Source organism: Cavia porcellus, unplaced genomic scaffold, assembly GCF_034190915.1.
Source record: "Cavia porcellus strain 051 isolate PalLab524CR breed Dunkin Hartley unplaced genomic scaffold, mCavPor4.1 scaffold_8, whole genome shotgun sequence".
Taxonomy (NCBI): Eukaryota; Metazoa; Chordata; class Mammalia; order Rodentia; family Caviidae; genus Cavia; species Cavia porcellus.
Window position 1 is genome coordinate 81,040,000 of NW_026947491.1, and position 26,677 is coordinate 81,066,676.

Genomic DNA, 26,677 nt, shown 5'->3' on the forward strand with positions numbered 1-26,677 from the left:
TGAAATGTATAGGTTTGAAATACATCTCTAGAAACATCTATTTGAATATTGATTACAGTGTGGGAGACTGAAAAAAAGGTTTTTTTAAAATTTATTTTTCATCTCACTTTGAAATAAATTCTCCCCAGAATGTGTTATAAAGCTCACAACATTAAAACTTCTCTATTTACTTCTGTTAGAATCATAACAATTCTACTAGCCCAACCATAAAAGATTCCATGGGTGTTCCTTTGTCCAAGACTGCCTTAGAAAAATATATCTATACATTTTTTATAAACAAAAAATCATTTTCATGTAATTAACTCCCTCTGCAATATTTCTATAAAAGTTTAAATCATCAATCTAGTCAAAATATTTAAGACTGAACAGAGATGCAACTTTAAGACTGAGGAATATTAGGAAAATATCGCAAAATATATAAGACTCTCCACTTGGGTTCATTTTTAAAAATTTTTTAAAATTTAAAGACTAAACAAAACAGAAAATGGGTAGAAATAATACATACTTTCAAAGAAAAAATAAACAGTAAAAATCACTAGTTGATGATTACATATTGTTTTCTTACAAATAGTTGTTCAAGATAGAAAAGTGAAACATACAAAGTGGGGATTCAAACAGCGAGACGGCAAATGGTTCTGTTCAACTATCCAACAAAAATTTAGTAATATGGTTATCAATCCTGTACACTTAAACATACATGCAGTTTTCCATATCTTCATGTATGTTGAGATTAAACAAACCAAAGTAGATAAAATCACTCTGAACAAAGAATAATAGTATGCTGGATTTCACATCATGACACTCTGGGATCAACAGTGGGTACTTTAGTGTCTCTATTGCTTCAATGTATTTTTTTTTTCATTTCATCATGTGTGATAAAATCAGTTCTCATGAACTGTTTATATGTTCTACACATTCATGAGTCTTAACATGTATTTCTATCCTGCTATATTAGTGGGAGAAACAAAACAAAGCAAGAAAAATCAAAACATTTCTATAAACACATGAAATGAAAAAAGACATATAAGACCATTGTACAAAGAGTTTTACCAGAGTTCCTGGGTTGTCTCTTGTTATCTTCAATAGAATTGGCTATATCATCAGACATAGTATAATTGAATATATCAGTACATAACAGTATTAATAAAAACACAACTTTGTAGATAGTATAAAACAGGTAGTAACCAAACCAGAATGGGTATCACAGTGAATCATGTCATCTTCAATGTAATTGCCTATACTCTCAGACTTGATACTATCAGTCATAACAGTTTTGAATAAAATCTGTTGGTACCAAAGGGCAATCAAACAAAGCAGATTTAACTAAGATCAGTCATGATGAAACAGTATAAGTTATATAGGGCTCCAGATTAAATTAATAGGAAATTAAAGATGATTACTGTACTATATCCTGATATTTTGTGGATAGCTGTCTGTGCCCTCAGATTTAGTGCAAGTAGACAAACTGGGACAGAGTAAAATCTATCTAAGCAGAGTGGTGTGAGTAATATGGCTTTTAAATCCTGATACACTATTAACAATATCCTCTGCCATCTTTTTAAAGACTATTTCTCCCCTTTTACTCCCCCAGGGTGCACTGTGATTCTTAGGTTTCACCAACACCCTCGGTTTTTAGATTGGGGAGGCAACCTGCTATTTACCTAAGTGGTTCCGAACCTTCTCCCTCCTGGACTTCATCTCTAGTTCTACTCCTTTACCTGTTAAAGCCTGTCTTTCCAACCTATTCACAAATACTTGTCTAGTTGCCCCTATTATTCTCTGGTTCCCTGTCACATAGAGCATTGTTTTCTAGTATTTGATTTTTGGTCCACATACACTTTTTCAGGTTAATTGTATTTCCTATAAAGAGCATCTTGGGGGACTCTACCTCCTGATTTACTCTGCCTGGGGTTCTCTTTCTCTCTCTTTTTTTTAGTGTATCAAGGCCATCTATATTAGAGATTATAGCCAACCTTGTCTGCCTCATTTCTGTTGTGCTCTTTTTCTGCCATTAGTTGTTTGCTTGTCTTCTTCATTCTGCTTTCTGCTGCATTCATTAAGGCCTCTCTGCCACTGTTCCTGGAATCCTGGTACTTTTCTCTCTCTCCAGAATGTCCTGAAATATTCTCTGTAGAGTTGTATTGGTGGTCATGAATCCCCCCTGCTCCTCTTTGTCTTGGAAGCATTTTGTTTCTCCATTAATTTCTAGAGACAGTTTTTCAGGGTACATCAATCTGGGCTGCAGGCTATTTTCTTTCAGGGCTTGGAATACTTTGCTCCAAACTCTTCTTGATTTGATGATAGTGCCAAGAAGGCTGACATGATTTTGATGGGTTTTCCTTTGTAGGTAATCTTTCCTTGTCTCTGAACACTTTTAATATTATGTTCTTATGTTGAATTTCTGTGATCTTAATTATTATATGCTTGGTGCACCCATGTTTATAGCAGCACAATTTGTAACAGCCAGATCTTGGAAACAACCTAAGTTTCCATCAACTGAGGAATGGATTAAAAAGTTGTGGTATTTTTATATAATGGAGTACTACTCGGCTATAAAGAAGGATCACATTAAGATATTTATAAATAAATGGGTGCAGCTTGAGACCATACTCATGAAGTGAAATAAATCAGACTCACATTTATGAATACCAAATAGTTTCCCTAGTGTAAGAAATGATAAGAATACATAAAAGTATATGGTAATCATGATTCCCCATTATATGTCTTTGAAGCCTTATAAAGTTTTCACTCATTAATTGGAATGCTTTTATCCTGGGCTGTTTGATATTATTGTCTGTGATGAAATGAACAGCTATTTTGAAGAAAACAAGACATCATAATAGTTCATGCTGATTTAATATCATCTTGTTTTGAAGTCCCATCAAACTGTTGTTCTTCTGTTTCCATTGGTTTTACCATGTTGTATCTTACTGGATTTTATTATATGTGATAGTATAAACAAATTTTTTATAGGCAAAGAGATAATTCAGAAACCATTGTTCATTTTCTGTTAGATGGTTCTAAATACTCTGTAATACTTTTATCCTCTTGAATGGTTTCACACTGACTTAATATGTTTGATGCTATAGTATATGAAGTTTTATTCCAATATTCCAAGGAAAGAGACACTCTGGTAACTACCGTTATGTTGGGATATCTTGTGGTGAAATACTATGTTGCTTAAATTGTTCTGTTATGACCTGTGTTGTTATGTTGTTATGTCCTCTTTTATCTCAATCTCCCCCTTTTTAAAAAAAATTATTTATACATTATTATTATTTCCTTAATTAAGGGAAAATTTTTAAAAAGTAGCAGGATATATTATAGTAACTTTTTTATTTCCTATTAACTCGATTTGAAGTTCTGTATTGCTCTCACCATCTTGTTTTCACTGATTTTACTCTATTCTGTTCTGTTTGATAAGTTTGAGGGTATAGGCAACTACTTTGAAGGCAATAAGATTCACTATGATGCCCATTCTGGTTTGGCTATTATCTTCTTTTGAAGTTCAGTACTGTCTCCAATGTTTCAGTTTTATTGGTTTTATTCAATTTTATTATACCTGATGATATAGGAAATTCTTTTGAAGGTAGCAAGAGGCATTATGGTAAGTACTGTTGATTACCTTGTATTCTGTTTTTACATCATGTACTATGTCCATCTTTTGTTTTGGCTGACTGCTTTGTTTTGTCACATTTGGTTTTATTCTCTTCCAAAAAAAGTAATAAGAACTACGGGAGTAATAAAACCCAAAATGTGTAAATGTTATTGTAAAAAAGAGAGGAAAAGAAAGTGCTCTGAAAGACACAGCTGCAAGTGTGTTTAGGGGTGTAAGATAGATGACCATATTACTAAGTTTTTGTTGGATCATTGAACACAACTGTTTGCAGTCTCACTGTTTCAATGTCCACTTTATATGCTTTAATTTTGTAACTTGAAAAACTATTACTAAGATGACAATATGTAATCTCTTAACTAGTGATTTCTTACTGTTTATTTTTTTGAAATTCTGTATTATTTGTACCCTTTTACTTTTTTGTTTTGTTTTGTTTTTCTTTAAATAAAATTTAAAAAATTATTATATACCTGGGTGTAGCTCTGTTTTGGCTGTGGGTTGCTGGAGTTCTGTATGTCTACTACATCTGAATATCATTTCCTTTTCCTATGTTTTTGAAGTTTTCCTTAATTTTTTCTGTGAATAGCCTTTGTGGTTCCTCTGTACCCCTGCTTCTTCTTTCACAATCTTTATTCTTAAGTTATAGATCCTCTTGTCACTGTCTAGCCTTTGTATTGTTACTGCTTGTTTCCTTGCTATTTTTAAGACATTTTTCCTTTCATGATCCCACATTGCAAGCCTATCTTCCAGTTTGTATAATCTATCCTTAGTTTCTTTCAAACAGTTTTGCCAGCGTTCAATGGAGTTTTTATTTCCTGGTAATCTCTTTGAACCTGCTTCATGTATTCTACATTTTCTTTATATTCTTCATTAAATTATTCTGTCCTTTTTTTGTGCTCCTGCATTCTTCCATCTGTGTCTTCTTGAGAGATGCTTAGCATTTCTTTTATTAATCTACTTATATCTTGTTTTACTTGGTTAAATATTTCACTTTTGAACTCGTCTATAAAGGCCCAAAGATGTCTCTTTATGTTCACTGATGCTGTGTCAGATATTACATGTTTTCTGTTCTCAATATCTTTTGTATTTACCTTTCCTGGATCAATGTTCTCAGGGTTGGGGGCTGGGAACTTTTTCTTACTGTTTTCTCTTCTCATATGTTTTGTTTCTTCCATACAGGCGAATAGAGGCGGTCCCAGTCCCTTTCTTTTTTGGTTATGGTTCTTCTGAAGCATGCTGGCTAGGTGATCCTGCCCACTCCAGTGTGCTATTGAGGTGCAAACAGGGAGGACGTATGCTGGCTCCTCCTCTCTGAGTCAGTCAACCTGTGCAGGTTGATGCAGGTCCCTTGCCAGCTCCGTTCTCTGTTGGGCTCACCAACCTCTGACTTCAGTGCAACTGCACTTCAGCGTGACTGTGGATTCCAGTGAGTAGAAGCACTGAGAATTCGAGCTTCTCAATGAGTCATGGCCACGTGAGGTCAGGCACTGCTGTGGAGGCACCAAATCTTAGCTGTTCCAATAGTAGCACTGGGACCTCATGTTTCACTCATTCTTCTCACTTTAGTTTCTTCCTGGGTCAAGAAGATCCATCTCCCTCTGTCTGGGACTTCCCATGCTGTGTTATGTTGGCATCTAAGTTGACTATCTCAGGCATCCTCTGTAATCTGTTCTTATCTATCCACCATCTTTACCGGAACTCTCTACTTGGGTTTAAAGCTACACTCCAAATATATAATTTTCAGTGATAATTAAATATATATGATAGTCCACAGGGGTGCCTAGAAATAAATTTGTGCTAGTCCATATGAGAATTATCAGTCATATTGAGAAAATGTGAATTGAAACAATACAGCTTCATTAAGAGAGTGCAAATACCAAAGTTTTGAAGTCTATCGGTTGTTAATTATAAATTGAAGCTCAGGTGGAAAAGATGTGCCCATTTTTATTGTTACTTTGGTTAACTTTCCTATACAGTTATATGAATTTGGAAAAGATTTTTTTAATCCAACCCTACTTCTTCCATTATCATAAATATAGTGAAAAACAGTAAGGATGGTTCTGAAAAGATACTGTATTAATTCTCAGGAACTTTTTGCATTAACTTATAATTTCTATTCTCAGAACAGCCTGATTTTAGGGTCATTAGTTATACTATATATATATATATATATATATATATATATATATATATATATCGCTTCTTGTCCTTTTGGCTAAGATCAAGTGTAGTTATATTTTATAGAGAAGGAAACTGAGACTGAATGATAAATTAAGAATTTGCAGATAATAAAAAAAGCAATGATTAAAGGTAGATACCTTGTTTGGATTTTAAGACCAATCTTTCTGGGCCAGAGATTTAGCTCAGTGTCCGGCAAGTGTGAGGTCACAAGTTTGGTCCCCGGATCAGTCTTTCCACTCTTCTTAGAATGAACTGAATTCTTATTTTTGAGAAATAATGAGAGATCAGATACCTTTCTTTATAATCACAAGATTTTTATCATAAAGAATAATTTACTAGAAATAACATTCTTTTCCAAAATCTCAAGCTAATTCCAAATTACAGTGAGTAAATCAAGCGTAATAACTGCTTTTTTCATGGCATAAATGGTCAGTGTTTTTTCATCCTTTTTGCTTCACAGGTGTAAGTTTTTATAATAAAATTAATTTAAATATTTATAAATGTATATATCTCTATATGTTTTATATGTAATGTATATTTACATTTGGTAATATATTCAAATTTATAAATTTAAATATATAATTATTATTTTATAATAATGCAATTTTAGTAGAATTGTTATAGTAATATCAGAATAGTGGAACTTAAAGATAATACTTTCTCATTACAACCAGTTTGAGAGTCCTGCCATCATCTCTTTCTGCTTTACTTTATTCATCTGAAAACTGAGACTGTAATAAACCATTTTAGAATGACTAAGTAACACATTTAGAATAGTTTCTACTACATGGTTTTTAAGCTCTAATTTTATAAAGGTTTTTTCTGTTTTTGTACCAGGGATTGAACTCACAACCTCGCACTTGCCAGGCAGGCACTTATGCCACTAATCTAAACCCTCTACCCCTTGTGCTATTTTTAACATTAGAAAAAATATAATTGTAAATAACTTCCACAAAATTGAAATAGTATGCACTTTATTAAGATTATTATTTAACTGATTTGAAAAAATAAGTAGCATCCTAAAAGTGGAGGTACTATGCAACCTAGGATAGCCCAGACTATTTCATACAGTAATTCATAGTTCTGAAATATGAATGAGTTATAGAGACCTAAACTTAGCACTTCAAATGCATAAAAATATTTCCTTACTAGTAAGTATTACTTGATCTAAGAATTATAATGTTAAATAGGATTTTATAAATTCCATTTTTCCACAACTAAGCTATTAATTATCAAATATAAAATAATGTTTTAGTATTCAAAAAGTTCTACATTTTATTATTTATATTAATGTGAGCTGAGTGGTTTCAGTAAGAATGATTGTTTTATAATATACTTAAATTTTTTATGGCAAAAATATGTACATTTAAATAATGAAAAAATAAAGTCAAAGTTAAAATATAGTGAAGTTAATTCTGAAAGCAAATTGTGATCAAACAGGAAATTTTATAGTTGATTTATAAATTTAAATCACTATGCTGTTGGTTCCTTTCCATAACTGTTAATCATAAAATCCCCAATAAAAAAGTATGCTCCCCCTTTTATTTATTTCTGGTTTCTGAAAACACATGTAAGAGAAATAAATGTAGTACATGTAATAAAAGTTTCCATATTATTCCATCTATTTCCATAAAAATAGTAGAGACTTAGAGATTTGAGTTAAATTAAATTGATCCAACACAGTTGAGATGACTCACCATGAACTATGAAGAATTGCACATCTTACAGAAATTTTCCCTAATCATTAAAAACCTGAATGTCAGGTAGGGGGCCAAAGAACAGATAGAAATTTGAATATCTATGTGTCTGCAGTGTTTCCCTCACAGCTGGCTTGACCAGGACCATCAGTTGGTATCACATCTAAGGACAGCGGAAGGTACCTGTTACGCAGGTCTCCTCCCAAAGGCACAAACACCTGGCATCAGTTGAGAGTTCTCAGTCCCACATGTTCTAGCCAAGAACAGCCAGAGAATATGCACCTTGTCACAAACGTTTCAGAATGTTTTTTTTTTTGGGGGGGGGATATAGTTTTATTATTCTATATAGTTATAGTCAACGTGTCCATTAATTTTTTTAATTATAGGATCAGTTTTATATATATTTTTAATTTTGAAGGTAGTAACATACAACAGAACAAGACAGAACAAAGCCAATCCAGACAATGCAGTGAAATTGCTACAGAACTTCAGTGCAGGATACCGGGATAACAGTAATAGGTACCATAGTATATTTTGTTATTTTCACAATAGTTGTCCATTCAATCAGATATAGCAAAATCAAATAAAAAATAGAACATTATAAAACCTATCAAAACAGAATATTGAACAGAGCAAAACAATCAGAACAAAGCAAAACAGTGAAAACAATGTTGGCCTTCAAAGAGATGGTAGAAGGGAATCCCCCGTATTTGCTATATTGCATATGGTCATCCTCCCAAGACATGCTCAGACGTTTGGCTCCCAGTTCCTAATGAGGATGGGGCGGGGAGGAGATGAGACTTTTGAGTCTCAGCCGGCAACCCAGTAGGCTCACAGAAGATGCTGAATGGTTCTCTCCAGCTCGCCCACCCCTAGCTCCTGCCATGGTTGCTTACCAGGAAGGAGGGGAGTTGGTTTTTTGCTCAGCACCCTAAATTCCAACATGGCTGGATCTCAGGAGACTTTAAGTGTTTTTTTTTTTTGCTTGTTTCAATAAATAACCAGGACTCATTACTTAACTTTGGTGATGCCAGTAACAGAGAATTCTAAGTATTTCATTTTTCAGTCATATGCATGACTACACACATGTACACACATGCATAATTTTGCTTGCTTGGATTTCAATGCATTTTTGCTTTAACATAAAATGCATATTTATAGTTTAAGATATTTTATTCAACTTTGCATAGTATAAACAGTGTATTCCAGTTTTTTTTCTTCTTTTGATTAGTAAAGACAATTCAGCAAAGAAAATTTATGTATTATCTCTGTTCACAAAAGGGAAGATTTTTTTTCTTTTCATCCCTCAAAATAACTTACCCAATTTACTTTATTCCAAAGAAAGCTATCATCTATTCCTTCAGATTTGTACCTGTAATTTTTATCTGTAAATATTAAACATTAGTTTTTTACATGGCATCCTTATACAACAACTCTGTAGAAGTATAATTTAAAAGCCATGAAGCAATCAATTAATAATGAATAGAAAAACAAGTTTCTATAAATAAAATTAAAAACTAAAGTGATAGAAATGCAGATCACGCAGTTTGATCAATAATATGCTTGTTTCTTATCAGTATTATTCTTCATTTATAATAAATATACAAATATTACTAAGGAAAGCTTGATGAAGGGTACACACAATTTTATAAATATTTTGCATTTCTGTGTATTATTTAAAAATATTTCAAATGTAAAAGGTTTTGGTTTTTTTTTCAATGTTAATATGGCTAAATTGGTAGCTCAGCTGAAACCAGAATCCTTTCTTCTAGGATGGCTGTTCTCATATTAGGAAATTATGGATAACCATAAGGTTCCTGATTTTCAGCATATAAGTCTTTCTGTAAAAGCACAAACTTCCTTATGAATTTTGTCATTAGCTGAGTCAAACACAGGGGAGAATTTATACACATGGATAATTCATTAATTAACTTAGAGAAAGTATACAACTGGACAAGTTAAGTAATCTTTTCTTGTGCTTAATTATGGAAAATAACTGATTGGTCTAGAATATCTTACAAAAATGTATTAAGAAGTGTAGCATAATACTTTTTCTGTAAGCTCTTCAATTCTTATTTCATCTATCTGCATTCAAAATAAACTTAAATATGTTAAACTAATTCTTACTGAGGATCCATCAAAAGGTTTCTTGTTTATTATTCTTTCTTAAGTCATTTTATCTACATCAATGCCAAGAACAAGGGTCATTGGAAGGACCCCATGAGAACATACAGATGAAGACACTTTATCAACGTTAAAGCAAAGTGCACATTAGGAATCAGAAATTTGTTCTGAGTCATTCTGTCACTGGTATCTTCTCAAATCTGATTCTGAGGCTGACAGAATAAGGCGTACGAGCTTTGTTAATATATGACAAGGTCTTGCAGAAGCTAAGTGAAAGTAGGCAACCTGCAACACGCCTCTGTCTCTTTTCTATGGAAACAGGGATAAAGATTCTGAAATTACCATGAAGATTAAACTGCATAATTATTTTTAATTGCCTAGGACAATTATTAGGACATATAAGGCACTTAATGACTATGTGTTTCATTTTCGAAACTACAAAATACAGAAATTAAATTCTTTTTTAACAAATGACTCTAATATTGGGAGAATGTGTTCGTCTATTATGAAGCTCTTGTTTCCTGAAGACTTTGATTCATTTGGAGATAATGTCTTGAATAGTTTTTGCTCTGACTTCCTAAGGATTATTAATAGGAGCCTGAAACCCTGAAGATAAAATAAACTATGAATAGACCAGCAGAAAGTTCTTGTTGGCATGAGTATAGTAATCATTATACCTCCTAAACTTTTACTCTTCTAAATTATTTTTAATTTAATAAGTCCATTGTATAACAAGACTCTACTAGACTATCTCAGCTTCTCATTATCTCAGTATGTGATACGGTGCCTAGCACACACCACCATAATACTCAGAAAGTTATATGGAATGATTAAATGAATGAAGGAGTATTTTAATGGGAGTTATGAAAAAATAATTGACTCAGTGTATTCCTTTCAATGCATCTCTAAAAAATGAAGAAAATTTCATTTTAGGATATAATGCATAGATTTATAGAAAATTTCAGGAGAGCATTGGCCAAACCATCATTTGAATCTAAAAAAGTGTCTTTAATTAATGAACTCCTATTTTAAGTGACTAATTTACACACAGAGAAATTTAATTGTAGGCATGCATGCTAACAGCGTTGGAAGAAAAAACTGAAAGTTATCAAAAATTTTTTAAATGATAGGTATATAAGAACTTAGGGATGACACCAAACACTTGCTATGGCTGTGTATTCTCCAGGTGACAAATAGGGAAATATTAAAATGCATCTGTTCTTTCCCAAGATCTCCAATTTCTTAGTCTATTTGTAATTTTTTCTGCTGCCACAGCTGCTCTGCTCCCTGTGAAAGAGCAACTCCTCTGTCTTACTCAACACTAATAGCTCCGTTAGATTCAGAATCCTTCATGTCGTCCATCACAAAGGAGGCCTAAGAACTTTCTTAATCTGAATCTGGCTCTGATCACCTCCATCCCCTCCTCCCAAATACTTCCAGTCTGCCTACAATTAACCCCAACTTCATTTCTACTTTGATCACTCTTGTTCTCTCTTGATTGGATTGAAAGGTTAATTATTCTCTGAAGTGTGTTTTTGTTTCTTTTCTAACTGCCACATTCTACTGTTAAAGATTTGAAGACATAAATAAATATTATTCAACTGAATCTGAGTTTGGAGATACCTGAGAGAAAAGACAAATGGAGTAGGCAAGTAGAAAACTTGAAATTTGCTAGGCAAGGCACTTGTTAATGTTGTATTAGACTCACTGAGTCGTGGAAAGCACTGTGATGTTGGGGAAAAGAAAGAATGAATTATAAGCATTTTATTACATTTCAAGATTGTGAAATCCAACCTAACCACCTACATACTGGGGTCTGGATGCCAGCGGGCAACAAGGGGATATTTGATAGCAAGTTTGGTAGCTTTGGAGAGAATCTAGCTAAGGAGGACTGCAACTGTTTTCTTCTTTTAGACTTGTGTAAAAGTGCTATATTTTCTTGATTCTTCTGTGTCCTGACTTAAGAATTTTGGGACATTTTTTTCCATTGGAGGAACTGGATATCTGCGAATATGTAAAATTTCCTTGGCAATGAGTCTGATTTGACATTATTAAGATCCTTGCAAAAGCAGGCGTTAGTTTCTTCATTTTTTTTCTTTGTTTCTCTGTTAACTATCTTTCCTTACTACTGGAGTATAATGTTATTTGGGTTCTAATCACATAATCCTATTCACTGCTCCTGTGAATGGGTGCCTGACATACAGTGGCCACTCAATAAATATTGACTTACTGATTAATTGAATCAAAGACCTCTGAGTCAAGAAAAATGCAAGAGCATTTGGTTTGTTACCAGTGATAATTACTATCATTATTGGGCAGCTTTCTAATAGAAAGTCGGGAAAGAGAAGATTCCTATAAGTCATTCACTGGTTTAATAACCCTTATGTTTTAGACTTACTCTAAATCTCTCCAGTTTAACTTAAAATAATTCTTCCCCTCTCTAACCAGTGTATGGAAATCAGATAACTTCCTCTGTCTGTACTCTGTCATCCAAAGACCATCCTGAGGTCTGGCCTCTTTCCTTTCTTCAGATTAATTAATTCTGCTATTTTGACACCTCCTGAAGTTCTGATTGCCTGTCTCCAAATTCTAGTCCAGGACCGTATTTGTGGCCTTGTGCAATAAAATCTTCTGAGATAATAGAATTGTTCTCCATCTTTCCCATCAATACAGGAACTCCTAGTCCCATATGACAATGAGCACTTGAAATATGAGAAACTGAAGAGCTGAATATTTTTAAATTGTTTCATGTTTGGCTTGGCGACTTTTCTCTCACTGCTGGGGCAAACTACCTGACACCTAACATGAGGGAAGAATGTGTATATTTAGCTTACTGTTTGTGGAGGTTTTAGTCCATAATCAGCTGGCTCCAAGGCAGGGTGGCAAAGATGAGGCAACACTCTAAGGCAGCAGCCAGTTAAAGCAGCCAGAGCAAAAAGGGTGACAGACCAGCCTCTCTTCCTCCCTTATATTTTATGCAGGGCAGATGTAGCATTCACAAAATCCCTGTGCCTTCTCCTTGCACAGGGATGAGGATATTTATAAAGATCCTGGCTCCCTGCTGGGTCTCTTAGTTAAAGTTCTAAACTGCTCAAGTTTACACAATGTACCATTCATAACAATATCCAGTAATTAAATTGAAAATATCTACCTGGATTTAGTGTCTATCGGATTAGTCCAACTCAATTACAAACTATGAAATATCCTATGCATTACTGGGTCAAAGCGCATTTTATTTATTGGCAGTCTACCCATATTACACATGAATCAGAATTTTATTTTTAAAATTTATGGGGAAAAATTGCAACATAATATTTACATCAATTTTTAAACCTAGTTTGTTTTAAAAGTGACTTCAACAATCTCACTGATTAATCACAGATGAATCTTTTCTAGGGAGGAAGCTGGCATTCAAAAATCTTCTTTTTTGATATGGCATAGTTATTGTAACAATTATGATTGTCTTCATATATAATACTTGACATCTTTTTTATGGAAGAAAATGTGTGTGTATGTAAATACATATCAATTTGATTTTCCTAACTTTTTAAGTTATGTGCCATTCAGATTAGTTTCCTTGGGTGCCACTTAATAATGCCACAATTACATTTTTAACCCTGATGACACCCTTTGATTTTGTGCTTATTTTCAGACATCAAGATAAGCTGTGTGCATGAATTAGAGACAGCCACGGCATTTAAAACTCAGCTTCTCATTTCTGGGTCATTGCTATCTCAAGATATCCACTGTGCTTACGGACTGAAACAATTCATTTCACTAAGTACAAAGCAAAATCTTTACTGAACTTAGGTAAGAAATACATTTTCATGATTTCATATTCCTGTATTGTATTTTACTTCGGATACAGGAGAAGAAAATGAGTGTGTTCATTTTTTTTTTGCTAACAAATGAGAATTATTTTGATTTAGAAGATGAATATTTGTTTTACTAGCTTATTTAATTGAAGTCTGCCTAATATAGAGTCTTAAAAACTCATTTATTTCAAGTACATCAAGTACAGAAGCCACCAATTTTTCATATTGAAATTTTAGTATTGCTGTTCTTTATCACCTCTTCTAATATTGCAACATTTCAGCTTTAAAGAAAGAGATTAACAAACAAAGAAGCAAACAAATGTCTCAGAGCAATAAAAGCTTTCCAGATGCCATGTGTTTCAGATCTCTGCCTGGGAAGTAAGGGTTCATGGAGTGAAATAATGATGCTACATCACATTTTAGGGTTGTGAAAGATCCTATAGCCTCTCCTCCCTTTGATCCGTCCTGCGGATCGGTCCATGGGCCTCGCCTGGAGAAGGGCGGGAATGGAGGGCTGGGCAAGAGAAAAGAGAGATGGAGACAGGATGAGATTCCAATCGAGTCTCATTTATTCTTAAAATGGCTACAACTTATATAGGGTGGAGGTGGGCCAATGGGGCAGGAAGAGGGCATGGAGTGTTATCTGATAGGTCATCATCACATCCAGATATATGTCGTAAGCAGGAGAGGATTATGGGTAATGTAGGCAGACATGAAGATCATGGGAAATGTAGGCTGAAGTGGGAAGTTGCTTACGTCATGCACATTGTAGGCAAGGGGAGGATCATGGGAAATGTAGGCTGACACACAAAATGCCTTCAGGTGGAGGGACAGGTCAGCAGCAGCCATTTGGAGCCGCTCCCTACATCTCCTCCCTTATTATTATATATTTTTTAGGAATATGGCAGGCCCTGGGAGGATAGCGCCTGTCTTGGGTCAAGGACTCCTCATATGAACCCACTGGAGCCTTACCCATCGTGGGCCTGCAGGACAACATTTGGTCCTGGGCCTGTCTTCGGTGGCCGATTGGTGCTACATATGTGTCCTAGTTGCCCATCTCTGGCTGCCTGTCCAGTGCCTCAGGGCATTTGGGCCACAGTATCGTGTGGGCCGTCGGTGGGTGTTCTTTCCCGATAAGTTTGTTGTTCTGCCATTTCCAACCGGTGGTAATGTACCTGAATGGGCTTTGCCATAAATGTGTCAATCCTGTTATTAATATTATTAATGAGCATCATGATCCTCTGAAAAATACAAGGTCCTACAGTAAGCAGTAACAGCAAGGCAGCTAGGGGTCCCAAGAGGGGGGCAATGTAAGGGAAGAGATCACCCCACATGGAGGAGAAGGTGGGTGCTCTTTTTCTCTCTCTTTGAGACGCTCCCTTAGTTTAATCATGGACTCTTTATGACTCCTGAGTGGTCAGCATAATACAACATTCTTCCTTGAGGGCAGCACATAGCCACCCTCCTTCATAAATAGAAGGTCTAGCCCTCTTCTATTCTGTAGGACTACCTCAGATAGAGATGTCAGGGATGCCTGTAGAGCCATCACAGATGTTTCTATTTCTTTTAAATCTTGATCTACTGCTGCCTGTAATTGAGCTAGATGCTGATTTCCCAACACTAGAGCTGTAGTCCCTGTTCCTATTCCCGTTGCAACTCCTAACCCCAGTAATACAGCTAAGGTGAGTGTTGCGGGTTCTCTCTTATACATATAGCCAGTCTGCGATGCCTGGAGGTAGTAGTCCCCTGGGTGGAAGGTTATGTGAGGAAGAACCTGTACAAGACCACAAAAATATGTAGACTTGTTAAAAACAGTAGTTGCTATACAGGGTGAGAGGCCGAAATTGCAGGCCCAAGATGTTCCTGGGGGTGGAATGAAGTAATTATTTGGCTTGAACTCTGAATGAAGCTGGGCACAGAGTCATGCTGCCAGTGCTGGTGGACGGCTGGAGTCCCCAAGACAAGTCCCTCTACCTGAGACGTCAGGGAGGGTCAGCTTGTGGTGATTGCCCCAGTCACAGGCCAATGAGCTAGAAGAACTGTTAAAGGTTAAATCGAGGGCCTTTCTTCATAATATGGGGAGGAGCAGCCAAGCATAACCAACAGGATTGGGTGAGATCAGGTTGGGTATGATTTAAAGCCGTGTATGCCCCTTTAATCAAACTGAATAGGTTAAAATGTGAATATTGAGGGGCAGGTATATGATCTGCCTGGTGTGGTGGGGCTTGAGAAACCCTTGTGGTTGGGTGACTTATTGTGGTTGTTTTCACAGCAGTAACAGGATCTGTATTGGACTGATTGTATTTTGGATTTGGATTATATTTTGGCTTTAGAGCAGGATTTGGGCCTATGGGCATGGATGAAATCTGTAGGGGAACCTTTTTTATGAGAATAAGATTTCCCCTGTCTTTGCCTGACTCATAGACTCAAAGTCCTCAGGTGTGTCCTGTCAGCTAGCCAGAGTCTTCAGGAATGGTGACAGTGATGTTTAGAACCTGACAGGGTCTTTGATTGGCTGGTGGGTAGTCATCTAGGCTGTACCCCAGCGGCCCCCATGTCAGTTTAAGGTGTTTATTGGGGAAGGTGGGTTGCCATCCTGTTGCAACTGCTTTGCAGCCCCAACGAACACAAAAATATTCTCCTGGGGAATTACAATATGATCTGCCCCTTGTTGCTGCAGAACAAAGGTAGAATTGACTTTGTCTGGGACACTGGAGCCCCGGAAAGAACCAACAGGGTGTGGGCACAAACCATGGACTTCCTGATCTTACCCAAGTCCAAACCACCTCTTGGTCTTTCCAGCGACCAAGTTCCCATTTCTTTCCTTTTTTTTTTTTTTTTTTTTTTTTTTTACCTCTGACACGTTGTGTCAGCAGCTCAGAGATTAAAATCCAATATGAAAAGGCAGTTACCGGAATCTTTTTGGGCCAAAAACCCCATAATAATCTTTAAGAGCATCTCCTACTCTTTTTCACTTGTTTAAATTAATGGTACCCTCTAGGGGGAACCATGGACACACTGAATGTATAAACTGAAACTACTGTATCAAATCTTTTCTCTTAACCTTAATCCCTCTAATCTTGATTGCCTCCCTGAGGCCATTCACAAACAATTCGTGCTCACTAAGTCTTGCCCATGCTAATTTCGTTCACTTACCGTGATTCAGGCGAGACGTAAGGTGGCCGTCTGCACAGATCACAGGAACGAAGTCCCAAAACAGTCACGCCGGCCGGCACTTTACCCCATGAACGGTCCCGCGTCATTATCCCTCATGCCAGGTCTGCCCCACGTTGGGCGCCACTTGATTCATCCCGCGGATTGGTCCGTGGGCCTTGCCTGGAGAAGGGCGGGAATGGAGGGCTGGGCAAGAGAAAAGAGAGATGGAGATAGGATGAGATTCCAACCGAGTCTCATTTATTCTTAAAATGGCTACAATTTATATAGGGTGGAGGTGGGCCAATGGGGCAGGAAGAGGGCATGGAGTGTTATCTGATAGGTCATCATCACATCCGGATATATGACATAAGCAGGAGAGAATTGTGGGCAATGTAGACAGACATGAGGATCATGAGAAATGTAGGCTGACACACAAAATGTCCTCAGGTGGGAGGGGCAGGGCAGCAGCAGGCATTCTAAACCACTCCTTACATCCCTTGTTTTGTCTTTGTGTTAATCTAGCTATTTGTGACACAGCGTAACAAAACTGTAACTCTTAGAAAATTTAGCAAGAAATGAAACAGTATTTCAATGGCATGCAAACATCACTGAATATTAACAGCTGGGAATTACATACATGTCTTCAGGGTTTTCTTCTTCAAGTTCACCTCCCCCACCACCAGATGATATAGATACTGATCAAATAATTAAAAGTCCATTTGTCCAAATAATATCTAATATGTTCTTCACCTTCTGATTCAGAAAAGAAAAATAAATCTTCAGTAAAATCAATATGCAGAAACAGGACAGGAATATTCACATGAGCAAGAAAACCCTCCCCCTTCAGAAAATCATGCTACCCAAAACCACAAACCACGTTAACACAGAGACACAAAAACTGACTTCACTGCACGTAAATTGTGAGAAATTCTCCACCTTCCTTTAATGGTGCATGTCAGTGCTCAGTTTTATATGTTGTGATTAACTGTAAGCCTGCAAGTGGCAGTGTTCTCCATAGGGGAAATTAAGGTGGAATTAAGAAATCTATTAGGAATCTTTCCCCTAATAGATTTCCAAATTTAATTAAATGAAATGTTTTGGAAAGTGTGCCAATGTTCTTACAGAATAAAGGACAAAAAATAATACTGTTATTGGTGAGATGATAAAACAACATCTATTTTGGTAGATACATATATCTAAATCCATATTTACCCCTCTCTCTCTCTATCATCTATCTATCATCTATCTATCTATCTATCTATCTGTCTATCAGACAGATATCGCCAGAATCGCTGATCTTTTTTTAAATTTTATTTAAAGAAAGACTAAACAAAACAGAAAACAGGTAGAAGTAATACATACTTTGAAAGAAAAAAAACAGTAAGAAATCACTATTTGATGATTACAGATTGTCCTCTTACAAATAGTTATTCAAAATACTAAAGTGGAGCATATAAAGTGGGGATTCAAATAGTGAGACTGCAACCAGTTCTGTTCAACTATCCGATAAAAACTAGGAAATATGGTTATCAATTCTATACACTTAAATATACTTACAGTTATCCATATCTCCAATTATGTTGAGATTGAACAAACCCAGGCAGGCTAATATCATTCTGAACAAAGAATAATACTATTTCTGGGTATCACATTATGACACTCCAGGATCAGCACTGGGTACTTTAGTGTCTCTTTTTCTTCAAAGTATCTTTTCATTTCGTCATGTGTCATAAGATCAGTTTTCATAAACTGTTTATAGGTTCTACACAGGCATGAGTCTTAATATGTATTTCTATCCTTTCTATATTAGAGGGGAGAAACAAAACAAAGCAAGACAAAGCAAAACATATTTCTATAAACATGTGAAACAAAAAAAGACATATAGGACCATTGTACAAGGAGTTTTACCATAGTTCCTGTTGTCTCTTTTTATCTTCAATAGAATTGGCTATATCATCAGACATAGTATAATTGAATATGTCAGTACTTAACAGTATTAATAAAAACACAACTTTGTATATAGCGCAAAACTTCAAAAACAGGCAGTAATCAAACCAGAATGTGTATCGCAGTGAGTCTTATCATCTTCAGTGTAGTTGCCTATACTCTCAGACTTGCTACTATCAATCATATCAGTTTTAAATAAAATCTGTTGATACCAAACAGTAATCAAACAAACAAGATTCAACTAAGATCAGTCATGATAAAAATAAAGTCACACAGGGCTCCAGATGAAGTTAATAGGAAATTAAAGATTATTACTCTGCTATATCCTGATGTTTTGGGGATAGCTGTCTATGCCCTCAAATCTAATGCAAGTAGACGAACTGGGACAAAATAAAATCTATCTAAGCAGAATGGTGCAAGTAATGTGGGTTTAAATCCTGATACACTATTAACAATATCTTCTGCCATCTTTTTTTAAGACTCTCCCTCTCCTTTCACTTACTCAGGGGACACTGTGCATTTTTGGGTCCCACCAAGATCCTTGGTTTTAAATGGGGGGAGGGGGCAACCTGCTATTTATCTAAGTGGTTCTGAATCTTTTCTCTAGGATCACTGATCTTAAATATACAAATACATACATCTGTATGTGTGTATTAATGTACATTTATATATATGTGATTTTAAGGTTTTGTTTTGCTCAAGAACAAGAATTCTTGAATGCTTGAATACTATAATCTTTTATGATGCTCAGTTATGACATAATTTTTGCTTTATCTTCATATTTTGAATGCAAGAGAGGGTTCTTCAAAGGTTTGTCTATGTCTAATACGCTCAACAAAGGATTAGTCTTATGGAATATTAACCAGTTAAGAAAATCAAACTACAATTTTCCTTCACATAATTTTGGCTTAGAAAATTAAAGATAACCAATCTTTTTCTCTTTATTTCTTGCTTTTGTCTTATTTCTTTATAGCATAATACTATATACCCAGCATATACTTCATTGAGCATGAACAGTTATTAAATATGTCTCTCTTTAGGAAAAGATTAAAATAATATAAACATTAGCTAGTAAGATCTAGTATATTATTTATACCATTCCTAAAATTTTTATCTACCTCTTAAAATTTAGCATGATTCTAAGATTTTAATTAGTTTTTACTGCAAGTTTACGTATTTTCTTAAGAGGCTGAATTTTGGATTTGTTGTACCTCTTTGCTGTATTCTTGTTTTCTATTTTATTGTGTTCAAAAAGTTATTTCAATATTTCCACTTGATGTTTGTTAGTATTTTCTAACATCTTGGGGGAAATCTTATTTCACTGCTTTTCAGACCATACTTTTTTCCTACTTTTTTTCTATTTTCATATTTGCAGGTAATAGTCTTTTTAGTTGCTACACTGGGTATTTTGATAGTCAAACAATTTAAAATTTAATCTTTAGTTTTAACATTTACTTCCAAACCAAAAGACCTGTAAATGCATATGATATTCTCAATTTACTTGCAGATAAATGACATTTTATTCACCTTTCCAGTTTCTTTATGCCACCTCTACAAATTATATATTAATTTTACTGTTGTTGTTAGTATTTTGCATAGTCTGTGTTTAGATTTATCTAAATATACTCTGTTCTTTCACTGTTTTATTTCAGACCTTCATTTTGGAACATGTGTTCCATTCCCAAAGTACATAATTTACAAGGCTCCTTTTCTGGTGGTTTGTAGCATCACATTTCTTTTCTTGTTTGTTTGTTGTATGTTTTCCAGTTTCATTCTTGCACCAAAGCTCCCCGTGAAAATTTCACTAGATATGCAACTCGAGGTTGGCTTTTGTTTTCCTTCAGCCCATTGGTATTACTTACCATATCATTCCATCCATTGTCTAAGGATTGCTGCTAATCAAATTCATTCTGATCTCCTTTGTACTGGTGGGTTTAATTTTTTTTTCTTTCCACATCATGGCGATTCTGAAGTCTTACTAAGACTTAGATTTATTTTGCACTTATTGTGCTTGCCATTTTTGAAACTTCTTGACTATTAGAATGCTTGTTAGACTCCTAGAATATTCCCAGGCATCTCATCAAATGTTGCTTCTATATATTCCTTCTAGTCACTCTTTATTCTCTCACGTTAATATTAGTATTATTACACTGTATTTGAATATGTCCTTTAGATATATCATTCTATTCACTAATTCTATCTTTAACTGTATCTTATACATTTATTATGACTATCTTATTTTAAATGTATTTTAATTATCATACTATATATTAAATATTCTTGGTCATTTTAATAGTTTCTTTTATTTCCCATACAATTACACTGAATTAAATAAAAACTTCAAGTATTATTTTATATATCTGCAATATTATTTCTGTTGTCTTTGGACATAGTGCAGTATACTGTTTTTTATGTAAAATTATTATTTTAACCTTACTATTTTGGAACTTTAGCCATAAAACTAATTTAAGTTCTGATTTAAAGCACATTCTTCTAGAGAAGTTTTATTGTCTGAAATCTTTAATGCATTTATCCACACTGCATGTCAACACTGTGTGAAAACATCAAGAGTTATCCCTTCAAAATATTTCGATAACCCTACTCTTTCCCATCATCTTCCCCAGTCTCTTCTGAGTCCAGTTTGTATCATCCCTTACCAGCAGCACTTACCTTAAATGTACAAATATACAATATGTCCATTATTATTTGCAAGTGAGAAAGCTATAATTTTCTAGGAATTTTCCATTTAATCCTTTTCATATTTATTGTCATCAAGTTAATCATAATATTGTTTTATCTGTTTAATGGCTAACAATAGATACAGTGATATACACGACTTAACAGGGAAGTGTGCTTGACTCAGTCCAGTCTGTTCACTCAAAATCCTCTTCCTCTAAGGCAGACAGAGGAGTGCCTGTTGCAGGATAATGGAAGCCATAAATAAAACAATGTTAATGAAATGCAATTCCTCCTTAGTTTAAGTGTTGGAAGGTGTGTCGTTTGCTCCTGTTTGTTTTACGTTAAGAAGTCATCACAAAGGGAGAAGAGAAAATCAATATTTAATATTAGACAAGCTCAAGTAGGTCAATAAATTTATATGTCCTACAGACTGATGAATAAAGGAAGGTTGGAGTTTATAGACAAAGGAGTGCTACTCTACCATAAAGGATACACTGAAGTATTTTGTAGAAAAATGGATGCACCTGAATGCTCATGTTAAGGGGAAATGCATAAAAATACAAATTTAAAAAGTGCATGTTTTCTCATCTATGAGAAATACATAAATAAAGGAAGTATGAAGGCAAAGATGAATAATAGGAAACAGGGTGATGAAGCTTTTGCTAAAAGGAAGGAAACAGATGGAAGGAAGGGGAGAGGAAGGAGATGAAAAGAAGATTAAGGTGAATTAGGCCTGTGTGTCAGCTCCCCCTGAGGGATGGAGTCATTGTGTGCTGCAAACATGCACTAACCAAAGTCCCTAAAGAGGTTAGAAAGTCGCAATATTCTGTGGCAAAAGGAAATGCTCCAGAGTTGGAAAACAGACAACAGCAGGAAGAAAGTATAGAAAAAAGAGTCCTAAAAATTCAAAAGAAATAAACCTTGAAATAGACTGCACATGTTTTAATTTTGAGTCAGGGGAACATTGCAAACTTCGGGAGAACAGTGTTCACAGAGTGGTGATGACGGAAGGCAGCTAGCCCGAGGCTGGGGCAGGAGCAGAGAGGTGAGGGAATGAATGCGTTTGTTCTTGTAGAAATTTCAGCTGGTGGATGCAGGAAAGAGGGAAGGACGTGAGAGACAACTGAAGTCAGATGGAATAAATTTCACAGCAGAGGCAACTGCAAATTTGAAAACAACACACCCAAAAAACTAGTGTGTGTGTCCTAAAATGGGGGAAAAGCTGCATTCTTAATGAGGCGCAGTAACTTGTCTTCCAGGTGTCCCTCATCCACTGTGATCTCCATGAATGCAGCGTTGAGTCCTGTTTCAGTTCTTGTTCTTAAGACTAACACAGTACCTGACGGTCAGTGGGAATACTGCCACCGACAATCGCTGAAACGAAATGAATTTAACGATGAGGTTTCAAGTTCAAAACACTAGTTTAACGTTAGAAATAAAAACAAAAATTAGAAAATGGACTGGGAGAGTGCTATAAAGTTAACAGTGAGTTACAAAGCCTGGCAGCATAAAAGCAAGTGGTCACACATTAAAACCACTACAATAGAATATATTGGACAGGAAATCTCAGAGATTGAAGTGAAAGATGAAGATGTGAGAAATATTTTCAGTAATAATCTGGACAGCAAGGTTGGAGAGATTCTTCCCAAAGGATATACATTTATCCTGTAGTGAATTTTTACCTTTTTGACCCATGGGCAATACCTGGGGAGATTTAAAAAAAAAAAAAAAAAAGAACTAATTATAACAAAAAGAAAATGGAAACAAGAAATAAAATTTGGATTTAAGAGAAAATTTTTTTTCTAGGAAGGGGATTTATGAATATCAGACTAATAAAAAGAGGGAAGGGACGTCACAGAAAGAAGCGGGGGAAAGAATTTGTTCTTCTGAAAGCTGTAACAATGAATGGGTAGGAACAGAAAAACGTCAAAAGTTGAGATAAAAGGCTCATTTTATGATAGAATGCTTAAATATTCTTCAGAAATTAATATACGAGGTCATTTGGTAGGAGACAATACAAAGGAAAATGACCAAATTAAAGATGCCAGAAAAAGTTCTTGAGGAAGATTAATGAATTGAACAACAAAGAAAAAAAGTAGTTTGCTATCATTTAGAAAGAGAAAAGGAGCCAAGCGTAGATACATGCCAGGATTCTCAGCTGCTGAGGAGGTAGAGGCAGGAGAAATACAAGCTTATGCGCTGGGCAATCTAGCCCACCCTTCTTACGCTGAAATATATATCATATCACAGTGATACAATTTATAGAAGACAACTCATAACAATTAAATATTGGAAGCAGCCTGTAGGTCTATCAACAGATGGATGATTAAAGAAAAGGTGGTGTTGATATACAACATGTACTACTTTCCCATAAAGGAGGAAAAACAGTCATTTTTAGGAAAGTATACACCTTGAGATGATGCTAAGTGAAACAACTCAGTCTTGCAAAATTAAATAATGCGTGTTTTTTTGAACAATGCAAAATATAAGCAAAGAGCAAAGTAAAGAATAAGTAATAGAAAGTAGGGAAGTAAACCTTTTGCAACAAGGAAGGGGACCGAGAGATGATGGGAGGGGACCAAGGGAGAACAGAGGCTGAGAGATGATTTCAGATGTGTTAGGTACAGGTAGCAATGCCTCTGGAGGAATGTAAACATTGTGTACTGTGAATGTTCTAAAAGTAAAGTTTAGGAAAAGAGGCTGGCGGTTGCAGCTCAGAGGAGCGTTCTTGCCAAACATGTGCAAGGCCCTGAATTCTATCCCCAAAACCACAGTGGCAAACAAAAGAAAGTAAAGGAGAAGAAATTGTTTTATATGACATTTACATAGTGGACAAGAGTTTGGTATTTTGTTTTTCCAGATTTACAGGAAATGAAAAAAATAGGCATTCAATGGGACTCAAAGAATGGGAATCACATTGGAAAACACTATTATTATGAAAACACATGTGAAAAAGCACATTATAAGATCTATAAAGCAGCATGTGTAACTATGGTAACGTAGTTTTAATTAGATATGTAGGTGTACACAATTGCTTTTTTGTGTGTTTCACTGTTATTTAAAGGCATTGATTTCCTTAATTATGAAAACCAGGGAGTCATATTTTAAAAGGTATCATTTCAAAACAAGAATGTGGCAACTTTTTTGAAAAACCTATCTATGAGATTCTTCCTGCTAGAATAACTGGCCACATTATCACCAACTTGTAAATCACAAAGATTAGCCACTATTTATACATTTTCAAGACTTATTTATTCCCAGATATATTCAAAATCACGTGTTTCTACTTATGTGTGAAAACAAGTAATTTATTTTCCTTTACTTTTTACAATCAAAAATGCTTTCTACTTCCATTATTTTAATCAATCACATTTACACTGGGTGCCCTGTTTCTCCAAGAGCCATTTTAGTAATTGGCCAAATGTCAACGGAAAAACAATCTGGGTTGTAACATTGGAGAGCTTATGCCATTAATGCTAGAATATGTCTCCACAATTAGGTTCTTAAGAAAGTTGAATTGAAGATTTTAACAGCTTCAAATCAGTTTCACATTGATATTGTGTGAGGTGTCTAATGTTATTCACAACAATTACGAATTCAAGAAGTTCAACACATGCAAAACAAGATAAAAATATAAATTAACAAGAAGAATCCTGTGAACATCAAGCCATTGAAAACAATAATGCAAAAAACATAAGTCATCCAAGTAATAAATGAATCATATATAGGAGAGTATGTGTAAATAAAAGAGGTCATTTTTTTTAGAAACTTTGTATCCCAGAGGTAATGGACGATAAGTTTAGGATTATTAAAGAAGGAATATACATGCAAAAGCCAATTAAATTTCCTTCCTTTTACCCTACTGAAATAATTCAAAAGAAGAGAAGCTATTCAAAGGTAAGAAAATCTACCAGACAAAAATTCAAACATATAGGCAGAACTTGAAAGCACCAATAATGATATACAAGTATCTAGGTAAATATATTTGTATTTAACATATATATGTGAATAAATGTTATTTATGCATATAAGTGTTTTTAAAAGTCTACTCATACCTAAACAAAAACAAATAATAAAATATTTTGAGTGTTATAATATGTAAAGTAAAATATGTACCACTATATAACAAGGAATAAAGGTAAGTTCAATTTTAGAATTTTTACATTTGAAATCACATAAAGTAAAAGACACATGACAGAAAGCTGAGAGATAGATCTTCCTAAATGGGGAAGGGGTTAAAGGATGAAGGAAAGGGGAATGAGGAGGAGAAAGAGGATAAAGAAAAGAGTTAAGATGTGTTATGTACGTGTATCACCCCTGCACAAGGAACATAAATATTGTGAGCTATAAATATGTACAATAAAAAGGAAAGAACTCAAGTAATAAAGGAGGGAGGGAATGGAAAAGATATTTAAAAAGCTAATCAGGATACCTTAGGTACACATACCAATTCCACGGGAGGAATGTAAACATGCGCTATAAACATGAACTAATAAAAAAATTAATTATAATAAAACAAAGACAATTTTAGAGTGGATGCTATTATATTAAATCTATACATCTTAAAACCCAGAATACACTGAAATTACAGATATTGTTAAAGTGAGATAGGCATTGTAGTACTTAATTGTAATCTCAGCACTTGGGATGCTGAGGCAGGAGTGTTATCATGAGTTTAAGCCCAGTTTGGGTCACACAGTGAAGTCTTGATTAAAAAAGAAAGAAAAAAAATGAAGATAGGGTTTAAAACACTACAGAGGACATGAAATGGATGAAATGTATTAATAAAATTGACTTTACTTGTTAAGAAGAAACAAAGAAGATAGAAATTTAAACATTTTTTTCTCATTGTTAACAAAAATGGAAAAATCAGTAAGAAAGGAGACAATTTACATTCAGAGACTATTTCAACCATATTGCAGAATATAAATTCCTTTCAAGTGTAAAACAAATATCCACTAAGCTATACAAATTATACTGTATTCTGGAATGTAAGATAAATTCAAGCTCAATTTCAAAATATATGTAAAATATAGATTTTTATACATATCTTAATATATATGTTTTATACATATCTCAAAAAATATATATAAATATATCACAGTATATGGAGTATGCTCCTATATTATAATATAATATAATTCAATGAGAAATCAATATAACAAAAGTCTTGAAAATTTCCAAATTATTGCAAATTACATTTTCCTCCTAACTCAAGGTTCGTGAAAACATAAAAAAGTATTAAATATTTTAACTGAATACTAGTGAAAATATATGTTTTAAACTTTGTAGTTTAAATAAAGTAGTTTGCTTAAACAGCAAAGCAATATATCATTTTAAGTTACTGAAAAAATTTAAAAATTCCTAATTAAGTTTTCATGTTAAAAAGTTAGGAGTTAGGAAAGGCAGATAAAATCAAAGCTAAACTAAATAGAAAGAAGTAATTAGTAGAGATAGGAATG

The 26,677-nt window shown here is 34.6% G+C and overlaps 1 long non-coding RNA gene across 1 annotated transcript in view; it reads left to right on the forward strand.

The window, feature by feature from the left end:
* LOC134477375 (uncharacterized) overlaps positions 1–26,677 on the forward strand; it is a 94,736-nt gene that overhangs the window by 48,132 nt on the left and 19,927 nt on the right. The window contains exon 4 of the long non-coding RNA XR_010049407.1: positions 13,271–13,428. This is a non-coding gene — a long non-coding RNA (uncharacterized LOC134477375). The remainder of the gene's footprint in view (positions 1–13,270; positions 13,429–26,677) is intronic.